The 5,817-nt window shown below is 39.6% G+C and overlaps 1 long non-coding RNA gene across 1 annotated transcript; it reads left to right on the top strand.

Moving 5' to 3' along the window:
• The first annotated feature begins 303 nt into the window (after positions 1-303).
• On the top strand, positions 304-1,385 carry LOC144771966 (uncharacterized). The gene is made up of 3 exons (XR_013599566.1): positions 304-498; positions 591-678; positions 1,288-1,385. It is a non-coding gene; the product is annotated as an uncharacterized LOC144771966 (long non-coding RNA).
• The last annotated feature ends 4,432 nt before the right edge of the window (positions 1,386-5,817 follow it).

The raw sequence follows: 5,817 nt of genomic DNA, 5'->3' as shown, positions 1-5,817 counted from the left end.
TACCACAGGAGAATTTTTGCTCCACCAGCCAACTTTTACAAACGGAATAGACTGGCTGACAGCACATATACGAGTGATCCACTCCAGGTACGCTCGTTTTTTCCTAAGTTCCCACCAATAACTGCACTAGCTCTTTCAATTGATTTCTAGACTTACCAAGTGAGCACCGCTTTCTATCCTTATAGCCCCACCAGCCAACCCTGCAAGCAGAAAAGACCGGTCACTATCTCACATACCAGTGATCCACACCAGGTATGCTAGTTTTATCTCAGTCTCCACAAGTCACTGTATCAGTCCTCTCAGTGAATTCTTAGACTTATAAAGCGAACATCCCTCTCTATCTCTACAGGCACGATCTATTAGTGCCATCACTGCCACTAAATACCAAGTGACTGCTCTGAACGAAGGACCCACCATACCAATATAGAGGTATCCTGAAGTGCCATCAAACAAATTCGCGCACGACTACAGACTGTCTCCAAGCCAGTTATCATATAGGTACCTCCTGTTACCATAATTCAAATAGGATATAGTTCCGCTGTGTTTTCCATTTATGTGCTAATCACTATACTTTTGCCCCACCCTACCAGAATCTTATCTTCCTCTACTGGCAACTGATCCATACCCACATCACCCATCTGTGCTAAAACTGCAGGACGTCATAACCATAAGTTCCGGGTGAGCTTCCACTCTTTATTCTACATTCCTCACCCTGCATCTGTTTCCTCATCTGTCCTCTTTTCTCCTTCCCAACCCCTCACCTCTACAATTATTGTAGGTCACTTACCTGCCATCTAGGTGCACCTTGGGGTTTCTACCCATCTTATTCTTTTTGTTCCTATAAACCGATAAAAGGCTCACAAAACTATACACTATCTAGTTTCACGACTCTGGCCCTTACTATGTACAAGTGCATGTGATTCCATCAACCAGCCTTGAAGTTACACCTAGTAAAACTCTAGCATATGTATATAATTGTACAGATACATTGCGACCACTAGCAGATGTAAAATGCGATAGAACATGTAAAAATTCACAAGGATATAAATATGGTGCATAGAATGTCATGTAAATAGTTGTACCTATATATAATAGATAGAAGTGATGTATTGATGTGTATATGAGTACTGTTTTCCATTTTAACCGTCACCTCATTGACCTTTCTGAAAAGATGTGATGTTTTTAGACATTAGATTGTAAATAGCTTAGGACTTTATACTGACACTGATAGGAACCGTTATCTCATACATATGTTTTTTCTATTTTTTCTTCTTTATGGATGCACAGGTACTCCAGAAACACCCATCATGGCTCCCTGATGAAGGCTAAATAGCCGAAACGCGCGTAGTAACACCCTAACCTTTAGCCATGTATTTTAATGTAATATGCTACACAGCATCACGAATGTAAACCGTAAATAAGTTATCCATTGCGTCAACCATTGCGACAAATATGTATAACTATATGCTGTTATAGAATAGGACGGAGACCATACAACAATGAATGTATAAAATATATTGGTCCCTCCCTTTCCTCCCCCCCTTTTTGATATATGATTGTTTAACAATAAAAAATAAAAAAGTTATGAAATCTAACTGTACCGTACACGTTTTTGCTGATTTAGTGTTCCTTTTCTTTTGTCAGTAATTATCCGCCCTTTTATCCTGTTCCTAATTATTGTACTGACACATGGTCCGATTTTCCAGCCTGGGAGGGATTTTTTTGGTTTATATCCGAAGACCAATACCTTGGTTTTATTTGCATTAGTTTGGAGATTATTTTCTGAGTTATATAAATGAAGAGTCTCCAGTGCCCTTTTCCTGCCTACTCTGGTTTGATCCAGGATGACAAGATTGTCCGCATATTGCATAATAGGTATTCTAAGATGACCCAATTTAGGTGGAAAAATATTAGTTTTTGAGAGTGCAGCTCCCAGATCCGCAGTATATAGATTAAACAGTGTTGGCGCAATCACACAGCCCTGTTTTAATCCTTTGTTTGTATAGATCTTGGCAGTTGCGTGTGACTGTGTGAGATTCGTGCGGACCCATGTACCAGTGTGGCGGGACATAATGGCTGCCAGAAGTTTCCCTCGTATCCCCCACTTTGCAAGCTTTGCCCACAATATGTTGCAATAGATGCCATCAAAGGCAGCACTGTAGTCAATGAAGCAGGCACATAGGGGTGGGTTTACCCCCTCTGTGGCCTAAGGACATCACTGTCTAGTGCTTCTATGGAGAATAACAGGCATTGAAGACACTCAATCAACAATAATTGAACAAATGGTTGGTTTTCTGCACATACAACATTTTAGGTCTGCCTCTGTGTAATATCATGCTATGAACTTGTAAGCTGTCTTGTCCAGAACATTATACAGGATGTGCTATTTGGAGAAGAACCAAGATCTTTGAGGCTTTCTTGCTTGTTGCTTAAAGAGGCCTAGATGCTGGTGGTCCTTTCTGTATTTTGATCTATTTACTATTAATTTGATTATTTATGAGATATGCTGTGCTGGTTTAATTTATTAAAGGCAAATAGCATTTTGCATTATTATGATCCTGGTTTTATATCTAATTGTTTTTATTAGTTAACTTTTGTTTTCTATAATAGATCTATTAATTAATATATCTACAAATACTTGGAACTGGAAAAGCCTTGTTGTGCAGGTTTTCTTAATGATATTTGAAGTTCAGGATTCTCCCTTTCCTGTCTATTGACCCGCCTTAATCAAGGATGGAGATGCAACAGTTTTTGATGGAGAATGCTGGCCATGACTAATTCGCGCTAATGTGGAGGCTGATTAGAGACTCATTAGGCCCTCAGGAGAATCTTGATTGGTGGTTCATGGGCAGTTCATACTGTTATGAAGTGTAGCGGTGATTCAGACATTGGGAGTCTGCTGAATGTGCAGTTCAGAAGGTTGGATTGATATTAATAGGGTAGTAGGTCCTGTGTGGTGTGTTTTCCAATGTGTGTTTTGGTGATTGCGTTTGTATTGTATTTTGGGTATTGTGTCATGCGAGGTATGTGACAAGTTCTGGTCTGTTGAAGAAGGTGCTTTGTTAAATATTGTTGATTAATTATTTGTCTTGACACTGTGCATTTTAAGTGAAGACATTTAATTTATTTTGAATAACTCAAGTTAGAAAAGATGCTTTGGGAGTTTATAGGTTGCGCCAGGTTTAAATATAATAAGTTGAAACTTATGGATTCCTTATTAGTCTAGTTGTGAGTGAGCACTAATTAAGAGTGTAATAGTGGTAGTTTATTCTTTGCACAAGGGTAAACTATACTGATTTCAGTTTAATCGCTGGTTGAATCCTAGCTCAGTATGTATATGGTTGGGTAGTACCTTGAAGAACAATTTCCTTCTTGTGGTAAATACGATTTCTGTCATGTTACCTGGTACACAGACACAGGTTTTATTGTTTTTGGTTCACAAGTTATTATGCTTAAAGATATTTTTTAGTTATTAAATTGGTGTTTTATTGCATGGTGTAGGGTGAAGTTTGTTTTAAATTACAAAAGGTGTCAATCTGAGTAAATCTAAGAAGAACTCACTGATAAAAGTGCAAGCTCCACCACCAGTTAGAAGTCTGCATCACGAGACGCGTGTAAAATATGGCATGAATACTTGCTTATGGCTTAAAGAGTGGCACAATGTTATTGTGATTAACAAAAAGTTAAAAATTCCCGATAGCAGTGCGTTTGAATTGAAAAAACGAGCTTTCTTTAGATATAGATTATTTGATACAAAATCGCAACCAAGACCTGAAAAGTTTGAAACATTTAATGATGGAATTTGGAAGCCAATACGAAGTGAAACAGAAAATGTTGAGCAACCCGGTTGGGAAAGCTGTGTATGATTGGACAGATACTAGGTAGTGTTTGTTGCAAAAGGCCAGGCCGTACTGAAGCGCTGAAAACAGTGAGACCATTTCCTGTAAATGACAATGATGCACCAAAGGGCAAATCTAAATAAAATAAAAATTATAAAAAACTGTGATTTGAATGAAGATGATGAATTGATGTATGGATTGTTGACTGTTACAATTTTCACCAAAGAGTAGGACAACACTTGCTTAGGATGGTGCTTCAACAAGTAAATTCAATTTACAACAAATTATCGATTCAAAAGCTGATCAAAATAGGGTTTTGAAATAGACTTTTGATGTACTGGTGAATTTAAATTTGAAAGCCCGAATGTGCGCTTGTAGTGCACATAAGAATCTTGAAAGTATGGTAAATTAAATGCTTGAAGATTTGAACGAAAGAAGAATCTGTACGACATCTATAATTGAAAAAATAAAAATAAGATGCAAAAAGAGACATTTATACATTCGGGAGCAAATTTAAGATGAATTGCGGAAATGATTAGAGATTGGTAGAATATGGAAACAGACGTGAATGGATTTCAAAGTCATTGAAGAATCACATAAGGAGATTTATGAGTGGCTCTGAGTGTGATACTTTGGAAGGAGAAGTTACATTTAGAGAGCTGCCTGGAGGAGCTAATGTTCATATACCATGAGCAGACAGGATTTATGGACTTTAACGAAAGATTTTTCAAAGTTTAAAGAAGAACATGAGAAATAGTATTCTGAAGTGTAACTGTGTCAAAGTTGTTGTGGGAAGACTTCTAGGCATTATTTTCAATCAAACTACAGAAGGATTTGTGGAGTGAAAATAGGCAGTAGTTGTGAGAAGTCGGCCTGGCATATGCTGTCCACTATTCTAGTGGGCACCTTGCACCAGTCCAAACGACCCTTTTTGATGGTAGGTTTAAAGACAACCTATATAGAAAGCTATCCTAGTGGTAGCTGTGGAGAGCAGCCTTCAGGCTAAGTCTTGAAGGAATGTAAGCAGCTTATTTTACCAGTCTATAATCTCATGAATGACCAAATTTAAGGAGAACCACAGCAGGTATATATATATAAAATATATGTATTTATTCTAAACACATCCATCTAGTCTCTTTAGGAGGCTAGAGGCAAAAGTACATTCAGTATACTTATTCAGCACACAGTAAATTAGCACAATATACGTTTAGCCCTAGGGGCGTACCAAACCATATTAAGAAAGTGGTATAAGAACCCCAACTGACATAGATACAAGGCCTAGAGCCTTTAGAACTGCTGGGGCCACCAGGAACCACCCAAGGTAGTGACACAGGGGACCCACGGGGGACACGTGCAGTGTCTAAAGACAGCCGCGAATCACCAATAACTTCAATGGGGAAAGTCGTGGTTGGAATTTTAAAGATTAAGGTCACTTAGAAGAGGACTTAGAACAAACCCCTTTAGAACTAGGCAGTTCTAGAGTCAATACCCATGGGAGCACCGGAGTACTCGAGTTACCTCACCCAGGGAAGCCGGGTGCACAGGTATTTTTGATGTAGGGTTTCGTCGTCATTTTCAATGGCAATTTGCTGCAAAGTGCTGCTGGCTACCAAGTCGAAAGTGTCTGGGTGGATCCAAGGGTGGATCGGAGATCTGAAGAACCTGAAAGCAGAGGGGACAGAGTCTGGGTCACTAGCCAGTGACCAGGAAGGCGATGAGCAGATGCCCACCGATGTCGGGTGCTTTCAGATGAAGAAGGTGAAGATTGACTCTTCAGCCACGATGACCAGGAGGCATCGACGATGACCAGGAGCTGGATTCAAGCTGTCACACAAAGGATGTCGAGTGCTGCGGTGTCGGTATCTGGATTGGACTCAACAAGCCCTGGCAACAGCAACCCATGCAGAAAGCAAAGATTGGCTTTGGTGCAGACCAGCAAGGTCTGAGGGACTCACCACTCGGTGGGGAGTCAGGGCAC

Source organism: Lissotriton helveticus, chromosome 8 (assembly GCF_964261635.1).
Source record: "Lissotriton helveticus chromosome 8, aLisHel1.1, whole genome shotgun sequence".
NCBI lineage: Eukaryota > Metazoa > Chordata > Amphibia > Caudata > Salamandridae > Lissotriton > Lissotriton helveticus.
The sequence above is the reverse complement of the archived record's forward strand: the minus strand, read 5'-3'. Positions and strand labels throughout refer to the sequence as shown.